At 46.7% G+C, this 14186-nt stretch overlaps 1 protein-coding gene across 1 annotated transcript in view; it reads right to left on the reverse strand.

Annotated features, from left to right (window-relative positions):
• LOC140726616 (protein diaphanous homolog 3-like) overlaps window positions 1-14186 on the reverse strand; it is a 567224-nt gene that overhangs the window by 274790 nt on the left and 278248 nt on the right. The gene's annotated exons all lie outside the window — the stretch shown is intronic.

Genomic DNA, 14186 nt, shown 5'->3' on the forward strand with positions numbered 1-14186 from the left:
CCCAACATACCTTTTCCCCACACAACCGCCCCCCATGAGAGTGGAGAAGCATGACCACGGACAGGAACGATGGATTTTCTTTAAATCTACTTTAGCGAAGATGGAACACGAGGAAATCTGCAGATGCTGGAAATTCAAGCAACACACACAAAATGCTGGTAGAACACAGCAGGCTAGGCAGCATCTATAGGGAGAAGCGCTGTCGACGTTTTGGGCCGAGACCCTTCGTCAGGACACAGGTCAGAATGGACAAAGGGTCTTGGCCTGTAACGTCGACCGTACTTCTTCTTATAGATGCTGCCTGGCCTGATGCGTTCCACCAGCATTTTGTATGTGTTGCTTGAATTTCCAGCATCTGCAGATTTCCTCGTGTTTCCAATTTCAGTGAAGACTGGTAGAAAGCAAGACTGCATCATTGGCCCAACACTGCTTTTACCTTAGCCCCAACATTTTTCAAAGAGGTGGAGTTATGCCTACAGAACAAATAGCATAGAAAATCCAGAATCAGGTAACCACAGTGAGTAGCTGGTTTGATTAAGTACAATGGGAAGAACAATGTTAAGTGGTATAAGATACAAAGCGAGCAGGTGGCACTTTTCCTGGACAAAAGTGAACATTTGGAACAGGCAGTGGAACCACTTTCAGCCTAGGGAAAACAAAACTATGTTTCACACAAGAAAACCCCATTTAATCTGCAATAAATAAAAGTGAAACTAGGGTAATAAGCTATCTGCTACAGCAATTACTCTGCTCCACAAATGGATTTCTCGCAAGATCATTACAACCTCTTATTTTACTTGAATTATTAAACAAATTTTATGCATGTGTATGCATCCGCGCGCACACACACAGAGCTAACAATGGCAGGATTCATTTACAGTACATACACACACATTATCTTCCATCTAATTCTTCAGAATAAAATTTTCAATCTGATGTTCAACTACCCTTATCAAAAACTTTTTCTTCACATTTTACTATTACAGAGAATAAATGTTGCCTTAAACATAGCTGCTTACAAGCCACTATAATTTATTATCAAGACATTCTGAAATTGAATAGCCAACAAACACATTCAAAGAAATAGATATCATGTGCATAAATGGAGCTCAAAAATAACTCAGCTCGATATTCAGTCAGGAGTAGTGATAGATTTTAAGTTCTGCTTGTCCCTACATACATTATGTCCTGTGACTGCATTTCAATGAGCTGCTAAGATAAATTATATAGAAAAATTATATTAAAAATGTCTGTTTTGTCACAATGAAAATTTTCTTTATTTTGTTAAGATATATTGTTAAAATGTGTCCTCACCTTTTGAATATTTAACCTGCAATCAGAGTGCCATTTATCAAAACGGCTGTTTTGTTTTGCCTGAATCAGTTCCTTTATCACATTTTCAGTTAAGCGGTGGGTTCTTCTAGAACTCTATTTAAAATGATTTATTCAGAAAAAGTGATCAAAGGAATTTTATCAAAGCACAGATACAAGCATAATACACATCATAAATTCCATAAGCAGTCCATAACTTTTTCAGAAGTATTAATTATACCCTGTATTATTCAATCAAAACCTAAGTATCAACAAAATAAAAATCACATCTAGACTGTATCAGCTTGACCTCCTATATCACCAACAGGCACTACTGATGTACATTTATGTCTGGTGTGGGGGTGGGGTACTGCACAGGACTTAAAGACGCTGCAGAGGAACGCAGATTTAATCAGCTCCATCTTGGGTACTAGCCTATAAAGTACCCAGGACATCTTCAGGGAGTGGTGCCTCAGAAAGGCAGCGTCCATTATTAAAGATCCCCAGCACCCAGGGCATGCCCTTTTCTCATTGTTACCAACAGGTAGGAGATACAGAAGCCTGAAGGCACACACTCAGCAATTCAGGAACAGCTTAATCTCCTCTACCATCCGATTCCTAAATGGACATTGAACCCATGAACACTATCTCACATTTTTAATATATATATTATTTCTGTTTCTGCATGATTTTTAATATATTAATACACATACACTGCAATTGATTTATTTACAGTATTTTATTTTTACCCTTCTATATCATATATTGCATTGAACTGCTGCTGCTTAAGTTTACAAATTTCACAACACATGCTGGTGATAATAAACCTGATTCTGATTATGCCACTGCAAAAGTTAATATCCCTCTGTTCATTTCTCATAGAAACAACTCTTAAAAAAAATCAAATGATTAATCTTCTCACTAATTATTGTATTGAATACAATTTGGAAAATAAATATTTGCACTTCAGAAATCAGTCATATCAAAAGGTGCCCTTGTATGTATTTGCTACACATTTAGTCGTGTACATAGAAATCAAATCTATGCTTCCTTGGGCAAATACTCAGAAATGATTGTGTTGGAAAACATCTGATAAGGTATTATTAGGAAAACTATTTAGAACAGAAATCAAGTGAATAGTGTAGCGGCGTGCTACGCGCAGCGCTAAAATAACGACACGGAGTCGGTAAACTGCAACAACGGAATGAGTTTATTTCACAAACACAGTCTTGCTTAAAAGCCTGTCTCCCCCCACTCGATACTTGGAGAGGCACGTAACTGAAACTCCCTGAGGCTATGTAACTTTGTCTCTGGCTCTGGCTAATTGTCAGCCGGTTCGAGTGTGCTAGTAATTGGGTCGCCACATAACCCCCCCCCAGAACCGGCGGTACACCCCCGAATGTCCACAGTCTGGGCCGGGCCCTGTTTGGGAGGTCGGCCTCTGCGCCGCGGTGCCGGAAACTCGACCGGTCGCGCCAAGTCCACGTGGGCCGGTTTGAGTCGGCCCACCGTGAAAACCTCCTCATCTGCCAACTGTGCCTCAGCCAGTGCCTCAAAGTCTACCCCTTGGGAAAGGGCGTGAATGTTAGGGCGAGAGAGCGCATCCGCCACGACATTGTCCTTGCCCGAGACGTGCCGGACGTCCGTCGTGTATTCAGAGATGTAGGACAGATGGCGCTGCTGGCGGGACGACCAGGGATCGGACACCTTTGTGAATGTAAAGGTAAGCGGTTTGTGGTCTGTGAACGCGGTGAAGGGCCTACCTTCTAAGAAGTACCTGAAATGCCGGATTGCCAGGTATAGCGCCAACAGCTCCTGGTCGAAAGCACTGTACTTGAGCTCGGGTGGCCGCAGGTGTTTGCTGAAAAACGCCAGGGGTTGCCAGCGGCCCGCAATGAGCTGCTCCAGTACCCCACCGACTGCCGTGTTAGAGGCGTCCACCGTGAGGGCGGTAGGGACGTCCATTCTGGGGTGCACTAGCATCGTGGCATTCGCCAAGGCATCCTTCGTTTGAATGAAAGCGGCGGCGGACACCTCGTCCCAGGTAATGTCCTTGCCCGGACCGGACAGCAAGGCGAACAGGGGGCGCATGATCCGGGCAGCTGAAGGGAGGAAGCGGTGGTAGAAATTGACCATACCTACGAATTCCTGGAGGCCTTTGACCGTGGTGGGTCGGGGGAAATGACGGACCGCATCCACCTTAGCGGGCAGAGGGGTTGCCCCGTCCTTAGTAATCCTGTGGCCCAGGAAGTCAATGGTGTCGAGCCCGAACTGGCATTTGGCCAGGTTGATCGTTAGACCGTAGTCACTCAGCCGGGCAAAGAGCTGTCGGAGGTGGGACAGATGCTCCTGACGACTGCTGCTGGCTATGAGGATGTCATCCAAATAGATGAATGCGAAGTCCAGGTCGCGTCCCACCGCGTCCATCAACCGCTGGAACGTCTGTGCGGCATTCTTCAGGCCGAACGGCATGCGGAGGAACTCGAAAAGGCCGAACGGGGTGATGAGAGCCGTTTTGGGTATGTCGTCTGGATGCATCGGGATGTGATGGTATCCGCGGATTAGGTCCACCTTGGAGAAGATCTGCGCGCCGTGCAGGTTGGCTGCAAAGTCCTGAATGTGCGGCACAGGGTAGCGGTCCGGTGTTGTAGCCTCGTTCAGCCTGCGGTAGTCGCCGCACGGTCTCCAGCCCCCTGTCGCCTTGGGCACCATGTGCAGGGGGGAGGCCCATGGGCTGTCGGACCGCCGAATTATCCCCAATTCCTCCATCCGCGTAAACTCCTCCTTCGCCAGTCGGAGCTTGTCCGGGGGAAGCCGCCGAGCGCGGGCATGGAGGGGTGGTCCCTGGGTCAGGATGTGGTGCTGTACACCGTGTCGGGGCATGGCTGCCGTGAACTGTGGTGCCAGAACCGATGGGAAATCCGCCAGGACCCTGGTGAAGTCGTTGCCGGACAGCGTGATGGAGCCGAGGTGAGGGGCTGGCAACTGGGCTGCACCCAGGGGGAATGTCTGAAAAGTCTCGGCGTGAACCAGTCTCTTCCTGGGCAGGTCGACCAGTAGGCTGTGAGCCCGCAAGAAATCCGCACCCAGAAGCGGTTGGGCTACGGCAGCCAGTGTGAAGTCCCACGTAAACTTGCTGGAGTCGAGCCGTAGCTGCACCGGACGGGTGCCATAAGTCCTTATTGTGCTGCCGTTCGCGGCCCTCAGGGTGGGACCCGGTGCCCTGCTGCGGGTGTCGTAACTCGTCGGAGGTAAGACGCTGATCTCGGCACCGGTGTCGACCAAAAACCGGCGTCCCGACTGTTTGTCCCAGACATACAGGAGGCTATCCCGAAGGCCAGCCGTCGTAGCCATCAGCGACGGCTGGCCCTGGCGTTTCCCGTGGAACCGGCAGGGCGGGCGACAGCGGCGGGCAGCTGCGCCCCACCGCTGGTGGTAGAAACACCAGTGTTCGTTGGGCTCCACACCCCGGCCTCTGGGTTTAGCGGGCTCTGCGGCCGGGCCTGGACTGGTTTGCTGCTGGGAGCGTGGCCTGGTGATCTGTGCGATGGATGCCCCACTCACCTTCTTGGCGTTCCACAGCACGTCCGCCCGGGCTGCCACCTTCCGGGGGTCGCTGAAATCCGCGTCGGACAGCAGCAGGCGTATGTCCTCAGGCAGCTGCTCCAGGAATGCCTGCTCAAACATGAGGCAGGGTGTGTGTCCGTCGGCCAGAGACAACATCTCATTCATCAAAGCCGATGGAGGCCTGTCTCCCAAGCCATCCAGGTGCAGTAAGCGGGCAGCTCGCTCGCGGCGGGAGAGCCCGAAAGTCCTTATGAGCAGGGCTTTGAATTCCGTGTACTTGCCGTCTGCCGGGGGAGACTGTACGAACTCTGCGACCTGGGTCGCTGTGTCCTGGTCGAGGAAGCTCACCACGTAGTAGTAACGGGTGTCCTCTGAGGTTATTTGCCGAACATGGAATTGGGCTTCTGCTTGCTGAAACCATAGGTGAGGTTGTAGCGTCCAGAAGCTTGGCAGCTTCAAGGAAACCGCGTTAACAAACGCAGCGTCTGCCATCTCCGGTCCAAAAAAACGGTTGGACCGTCGGGGTCACCAATGTAGCGGCGTGCGACGCGCAGCGCTAAAATAATGACACAGAGTCGGTAAACTGCAACAACGGAATGAGTTTATTTCACAAACACAGTCTTGCTTAAAAGCCTGTCTCCCCCCACTCGATACTTGGAGAGGCACGTAACTGAAACTCCCTGAGGCTATGTAACTTTGTCTCTGGCTCTGGCTAATTGTCAGCCGGTTCAAGTGTGCTAGTAATTGGGTCGCCACAATAGCTCCATAAATGGAAGATACTGTTGAGATCAAGTTAAACAGAAAAATAAGTCTGTGCAACACACACAGAGTGCAGGCCAGGCAGCATCAATGGAAAAAAGTACAGTCGATGTTTCAGGCCAAGATCCTTTGGCAGCACTGGAGAAGAAAAGCTGAGGAGTAGATTTAAAAGGGCGGGGAGGGGAAAGAGAAAAACACAAGCTGATAGGTGAAACTTGAAGGGGGTGTGAAGTAAATAGCTGGAGAGTTGATTGGTGAAAGAAATACAGGGCTGGAGAAAGGGGAGTTTGATAGAAGAGGACAGAAGCCCATGGAAAAAAAGGAGTAACTTGCATCAGAGGGAGGCGATAGGCAGATAAGGAGATGAGGTGAGAGAGGGAAGAGGGGATGGGGAATGGTGAAGGATTGGGGGGGGGGGGGCATTACCAGAAGTTTGAGAAATCGATGTTCATGCCATCAGATTGGAAGCTACGCAGATAGAATATAAGGTGTTGTTCCTCCGACCTAAGTGTGGCCTCATCATGACAGTGGAGGAGGCCGTGGATAGACATATCAGAATGGGAATGGGAAGGTTGGAATTAAAATGGGTGACCGCTGGGATATCCCGCTTTTTCTGGCAGATGGAGTGTAGGTACTTGGCGAAGCAGTCTCACAATCTACGTGGGATCTCACCAATATAGAGGAGCCGACTCCAGGAGGACTAGTCACAGTATACGACCCCAACAGACTCACAGGTGAAGTGTCACCTCACCTGGAAGGACTGTTTGGCCCTGAATGGGAGAAGGTGTAGGGGCAGGTGTAGCACTTGTTCCACTTGCAAGGATAAGTGCCAGGAGGGAGATCAGTGGGGAGGGGCAAGGGAGTTGCGTAGGGAGCAAACCCTGTGGAAGGAGGAGGATGGGGGGGTGGGGGGAAAAGATGTACTTGCTGGGGGGATCCCATGGAGATGGTGGAAGTTTCGGAGAACTATATGCTGCATGCGAAGGCTGGTGGGGTGGGAGATGAGGACAAGGGGAACCTTATCCCTGGCAGGAGGATGGGGTAAGAGCAGACGTACATGATATATAAGAGGTGCAGTTGAGGGCAGCATTGATGGTGGAGGAAAGGAAGCCCCTTTCTTTGAAGAAGAACATCTCCTTTGTTCTGGAATGAAAAGCCTTATCCTGAGAGCAGATGTGGCAGAGATAAAGGAATGGAAAGAAGGGGATGGCGCTTTTACAAGTAACAGGGTGGGAGAAGGTATAGTCCAGGTAGCTGTGAGAGTCCGTGGGGTTTGTAATAGACATCAGTAGATAAGCTGTCTTCAGAGATAGAGACACAGAGATTCAAAAAGGGGAGGGAAGTGTCAGAAATGACCAGTTAAGTTTGTAGTCAGGTGTAAGAAATGGAAGTCAATTACAAATTACCAACAAATGACCATGGACAAACTGGAAATTCAGCATTGATATTCAAACAAAGAGTTACAATTGCAATTATATCTGCTATTACAACAATCCTTTACTAGAATTTCCACATTGCAAGTACATTGCAAAAGACCTTACTGAGGATCAGAATACAGGAAAATATATATCACAGCGGAGAGCGTCAAGTTTGTTTTCTTTGTGAGTTGGCTATTCTGTGCCAACTATGAACCACTTTAAACAATGTAACGCACTATATTTTAACATTTCACAATCGTGAAATCCTTCATGAGATCTGTCAGAATTCCTCAGCAACAAGCCATCTAAAATCTCTTTGCAAAACCACAAATCCTCATTTTGAGTTTGCTTGTCATTCAGATTTGTTCACTGATTTTTGCCCAATGGGCTGCCTTCTTTTTGTCACTTATTGATAAATTTGCATCCTTAAACAATTTATGCATCTTCACGGTGAGAATTTAAGCAAATACTTAAAATAGAACTATGTTCCAGAAATTAATTCAAAAATGTGTTTATGCCACATTGCAGTGACCTGTATCTCGCTAACCTAAGAATTTCTGCATTTCTCCATTCTTTTGTCCCACTTTAGCCAAGAGGAAAAAAATACACAACCAGCAAACTTCATGCAGGCTTTACGGTGAAGGGAATCCTTCATTATGATGAACACAAGAGATTCTGCAGATGCTGAAGATCCAGAGCAACACACACAAAGTGCTGGAGGGACTCAGGAGGTCAGGCAGCATCATGGAGAAGAATAAACAGTTGACGTTTTGTGCCGCGACTTTTCATCAAGATTGGAAAGGAAGGCAAATTCAGGACATTGACCCAGCTAAAGAACAGCACAACGCGACCATCATAATACTGTGAGACTGAGAGGAGTAGTTGCTACCCCACTTGCCAAAAATTTATGGCATTCCAAGAAAAAGGTTTTATGAGTTTGGGACATCACTATTCACAACTGCTGTTGTGGGTACTGTATTTCAGATTGTAAATGATACATCCAGAACGGAGGGAGTGAAATTTTATGGTAGAAGTTCAATCCTGACCTTCCAGCTGCTGGTAAGATGGTGCCATTGAGTGGTGATTTCTTGCATGCAGCTCCGATGGAAATCATTAAATTTTCTCTTTGAGGACTACCGCAACTGAAATCCATAGTCACAGTCAAGGGTTCTTCAATAAGCAGCATCATTTTAATTCATAGCTACTTAAAATCAAATAACCTCAGATGATGGACTCGGGTCACAAGTGCAGTTCCCTTCAAGAAAAGGGGTGCTTCAAGTAGGTGGACTTAACTTTGAGTCTGAATAAATACACCACAGTTGGCATCGACTTGTGTGGTTGAGTATGTGCCTTTGAGAACATACTGGACATACCCAAACCAAAAGCTGTGGATGAACCAGGAGATTCAGAGCCTGCTGAGGACTAGAACTGGGACATTCACAAACGGTGATCCCGAAAAATACAAGAAATCCACATATGACCTACAAAGGCTAATTTAGGGGCAAAAGACAATTTGACCTGAGGTTAGAGATGAAATCAGATGCATGCCAATACAGGCAGGACTTACAGGCCATTACTTTCCACATAGTGAAACCCAACATCATGAATAGCTGTGACGCTTCACTTCACGCCTTTTATGCATGTTTTGAAAGGGAAAATAAAATTACGCCTGTGTATGCCTGCAGCATCTGGTGACCCTGAGATCTCAATCATGGAGGCCAACGTCAGAACATTTTCAATAGGGTGAAATCTTGCAAGGTGTCAGGCCCCAAAGGTGAACCTCGGAGGGCTCTGAAAACCTGTGTCAGCCAATTGGATGGAGGTGTTCAAGGACATTTTCAATCTCTCACTGCTCTATTTGGAGGTTCTCACCTGCTTCAAAAGGGTGACAACCATACCAGTACCCAAGAAGAGCAGTGTGAGCTGCCTCAGTGACTATCACCCAGTGGTGCTCACATCTACTGTGAAGAAATGCTTTGAGGGGTTGTTCATGGCTAGAATTAACTCCTGCCTAAGGACCTGGACCCGCTGCAATTTGTCTATTGCCACAATAGGTTTACAGTGGATGCAATCTCACTGGGTCTCCACTCAGCCTTGGATCACCTGAAGAATAGTAATACCTATGTCACATTGCTGTTTATTGACAACAGCTCAGCGTTCAACAACATCACACCCTCAGTTCTAATCAAAAAGCTCCTAAACCTGGGCCTCTGTACCTTCCACTGCAACTGGATCTTTGATTTCATCACCAGGAGACCAGTCTGTGTGGATCAGAAGTAACATTCCTCCTTGATTATAATCGACACTGGTGCACCTCAAGAATGTATGCTTAGCCCACCACTGTACTCTCTCTACACCCATGACTGTGTGGCTGGGCACAATTCAAATAGCATCTATAGATTTGCTGATAACACAACTATTGCTGGCAGAATTTCAGATGATGATGAGGAGGCATACAGGAGCGAGGCAGATCAGCTGGTTGAGTGGTGTCACGGCAACCACCTTGCACTGAACATCAGTAAGACAAGGAAATGATTATGGATTTCAGAAAGAAGAAGTCAGGGGAACACAATCCAGTCGTCTTTGAGGGATCAGCAGTGGAAGGGGTGAGCAGTTTCAAGTTACTCAGTGTCAACATCTCTGAAGATCTGTCCGGGGTCCAAAATATTGATGCAATGACAAAGCAGGCCACTGCTCAAAGCTACTTTCAAGATCTCCAGTTCTCATTGATAACTGCAGAGTACAACACAGTCTGTGGAGGTGGGCAAAATGGCAGGTTGCACCATTTCTCTGCTGGCCTTTACTATGGCAACAGAAGTAAATATTAGTGCTTCTAAAGGGGTAGTAGGAGGAGAACAATCGAAGTCAGGACTACGCCTACCACCAATCCGGGCATTTATGGATGATTTAACCGTCCGGACAACTACTATCCCATGTACCAAATGGTTGCTTGAGAAGCTCCATTCAAACATCAAATGGGCCAGAATTACGATTAAAACCAGTAAGTCTAGGAGCATTTCTATAGTCAAGGGAAGGCCGGCCGACTACAAGTTCCATGTAGATGGGAAAGTAATTCCTACTGTGTCAGAAATGCCAGTTAAAAGCTTGGACGTATGAACGACGTAAAACCTCAGCGATACAAATCAAGTGGAACTGCTGAGAGAAGAAATCATCAAAGGGCTCAAAGACATTGATAACAACTTGCTGCCAGGAAACCTCAAGCTCTGGTGCCTTCAGTTTGGATTACTCCCTTGGGTGTTGTGACCACTGACTCTGTATGAAGTCCCCATCACTCATGTTGAAAAGTTAGAGAAGACAGTTAGTTCCTTCATTAAGAAGTGGATTGGCCTACCAAGATCACCAAGTAACATCTACCTGCATAGCAAGGAGCTCTGGAATTGTCTGTCACGGGGCTGATTGAAGAGTTTAAGTGTGCCAAGGTGAGGCTTGAAATGACTCTCTCGGAACCTGTGACAGCGTTGACCAGGATACTACACCCAGGACCTTAACAAGCAGAAAGTGGTGTCCAGCAGAGTCAGTAAAACAGGCAAAAGCAGCACTCAGGTTCGCAGACATGGTGGGCAGGGTGCAATCTGAAAGAGGCGGCCTTGGCACAGGCTCAAATAGGTCCACTTGGCAAAAGGCGACAACACAAAAGCAAAGATGAGCTATGGTGGTGGAGGGAGCACAGCGACAGGAGCAGCAGATGAGGTTTGCAAGAGCAGTGTCTCAGGCAAAACAGGGACAGTGGACAAGGTGGGAAAGTATTGAGAAAAGAACTCAGCTGGAAAGACTGACGGGAAAAGGAAGGAAGAAAGATAAGCTTCCTTATAAGAGCTGTTTATGATGTTCTCCCAACTCCCAAATATCTGAACCAGTGGCTCGGAGAAGACCCAGCTCATCCACTCTGTGGAAGAACAGCAAACCTGAAGCACATCCTCTCATCTTGCAAAGTAAGCTTCACTCAAGGAAGATGCACATGGAGGCACGACCAGGTCCTCAAAGGTTTGGCATCCATTGTGAAGAATCAAAGGCTGAATAACAACTCTGAGCCCCATCTGACTGGAAGAACCACCATCTCCTTTGTCCAGCAAGGACTGGCAGTGTCACCCTCAGTGACACGGTTGGTGTCAGGCATACTGAAGCCTGCTCGTGACTGGAACATGACTGTCGGCCTTGACAAAAGGCTAATATTTCCTCCGGAGATAGCCAGTTAGCCACTACCACCCTCAGATCAGATTTGATTTTGTGGTCCAGCAGTCTTGAAGGCTGTAGTAATCTCAGAGCTGACAGTGCCCTGGGAAGATGCAGTCTGCAAGGCGTATGGGCGGAAACATGTAAGATAGGTTGAGCTGGCCACAGAGGCTAAGCAGCATGGATGGAAGGTGCAGAGTTTCCGAGTAGAGGTTGGCTGTAGAGCATTTGTGGCTACTTTCATGGTCAGATTGCTGAAGGGATTGGGAGTCCAAGGTCAGGGCCAGTGGCAAGCTCTAAAAGAACCCTCGGAGGTAGCCGAGTGGAGCATCCACTGTTTATGGATGAAGAGGAGTATGGCAGCTAGGCCCTAAAATGACCCATGGGTGGCCAGATATGAAGGCGGGTGCACCTGGGATGCTGGATCGTCCTGTCAAGCCATATGGAGATGTAGTGTAAACTGACAAAACATCTAAGGGAGGTGCCCACCTGATGGCCCCTGGGAAGCATCTGCCACAAACCTCCACCTCAAGATCTCTATGCTAATGTCCTAAGATTTTAAATAACACACACACACTTGTTTATCTATTTCTTATTGTGGTTTATCATTTTTATTATTATGTATTGCTGTTGCAAGCTGCAAAACAACAAATTTCATGGCATATACCAGAGATATTAAATCTGATTGCATTCATTCAGTATATTGGACAATAATGGACCCGATTTGCCTTCATAACCATTTAATACACATCTTGATAACTTCAGTGGCCTGTGCACCTACTACACTCCAAGGTCTCTGTTCCTCTGCTTATAATGCTACAGGTAAATATCTATTCTTTCACCAAATTCATTACCTTAAACTTCATCAGATTTAAATTCCACGTTTATACCGAGCATGAAATTTGATACCTTCCTGCTGTTTCAAACTTTAACCCTTAGGTGAAACCAGGCCAGCAGTTTTGATATCATTGTCAATGCTTTCAATCATCACTGATGCATTTAAGAACAATTTATTTATACTTACCCGCAGAATGATAGAGGAATGCAAAACCCAATTACAAACTACCTTTCAATCACTAAAACACCCACTGATCATTAACAAGTACACTGAAAATTACTATAAACCCACCAACTCCCACATCTACGCAGATTGCAACTCCTCCCACCAAATCTCTTGCAAAGATACCATCTTTTTCTCCTAGTTGCTCCATCTCCACAGCACCTGCTCTCAAGGTGAGGCTTTTTGTTACAAGACAAAGTGTCCTCCTCCTTCAGAAAACATGGTTTCCGTTCTACTGTGGTTGATGCATTTCATTCATTTGTCACACTAATGCTCTGACACGCTTCTCCTCGAACATGAGAGGCTCCCTACTCCTGAGTTCTCAAGCTACGTCACCGTGTTTAGCACATCATCTTCTGTTACTTCTGCTCGCAACAATGAGATTCTACCACTACACACCCTTCTCAACTTTCCGCAGGGACCTCCCCTTCTGTGACTCCTGGGTTCTACTCACTCCTTCCCCAGCACTTTCTCCTGCAATCACTGGAGGTTCCATACTTGTTCTCATCCCTCCTCCCATACCATCATCAGGTGAGACAAAGATTCATGTGCACTTTGTCTACTGCATTCAGTGCGCTTGATATGAGACCAAGCACAAACTAGGCAACCATTATGCAAACCACATGCAACTCTCTGCATTTGCCATTCCAGTGGCATACCATTTCAACTCCCCACACCACCCTACCTGCTCTTGAACTTCTCCACTGCTAGGGCAATGCCCAAGACAAACGAGAGAAAATAACACCTTTCATGATGCCTAGGTAGTTTACAAGCCAATGGTGCAAACAATGAAGTCTTCAATTCCACATAGACTTCACCTCATATCTTCCCCCTCTCCCACTTCTGATCAACTTGCTGTCTTCCTTTTCTCCCCTTTTCCCTTAACTCACTTCCAGTCCCCACATCACCAATATTCATCCCCTCCACCAGATTTCCCCTCAGCCATTTGCTTCTCTCTCTCCTAACGTTTCCGTTATCACCTTACTTACTTACTAGATTTCAGCACCTGTAGCCTTGTGTTCCCATTTCTCTTTCCAGCAGTAGTTTCCACCTTAACTCTGCTCTTCCCCCACCTAATTCCATCTGTTTTTCCTTTTCCTCCTCATTTCTCTCTATCTTTGATCCACCTGTTTGTCTCTCTCATCTCCACCATGTCCCCTCCTCCTCTCCCTCTCCCACTGTCAATATTTGCCCATTTTTCTTCACCTCCCCTCAATCTAGCTGCTGGTTTCTATTCAACCCCTCCTCTCTTCTCCTTATACTGACCATCTTCCCTCTCTACTCTCAGCCCTGATGCAATTTCAATCCAAAATGTTGACAATTCCTTTCCACCCAACTGTTTCCTCAGCAGATTGATTGTTGCTCCAGATTCCAGCATCTGCAGTCATTTGTGTCACCACTGGCCATGACCATTTGTCCTCACCCACAAAATCAATCTTTATTCAGATTTACCTCTTTTCCTTGGATTCTTTTTTTTTTAATTATCCTAATCAATCACAACAACCTTGCCAGGTGGAGAGTTTTTCATTTGGTTTCCATTAACTTCAATTTTACTTGGGCTCCTTAATGCACATTTGTGAATCTTGCCTCACCTTTCAAATCCAACTCTTCTGTTTGAGGGTGTACTCAAGTTCAAAACCAACTTGTCAAAGTGAGCAGTCATGACCAGGTTATTGGTAAGTGCCATTAATTGCTTTGTCAACACCACTTTGACTCATTCTGCTGACGACTGAAAGTAAACTGATGGGGTGGTAATTAGCCGGATCAGATCCATCTTGCTTCTTGTCAACAGGACACGGTTGACAAATTTTCCATTTTGCTGGGTGGATGTCAGAGTGCAACATGGCAAAAGTCCAAGGCTTCAGCAGTGTAACAAG

This window comes from Hemitrygon akajei, chromosome 4, assembly GCF_048418815.1.
Source record: "Hemitrygon akajei chromosome 4, sHemAka1.3, whole genome shotgun sequence".
Lineage (NCBI taxonomy): Eukaryota > Metazoa > Chordata > Chondrichthyes > Myliobatiformes > Dasyatidae > Hemitrygon > Hemitrygon akajei.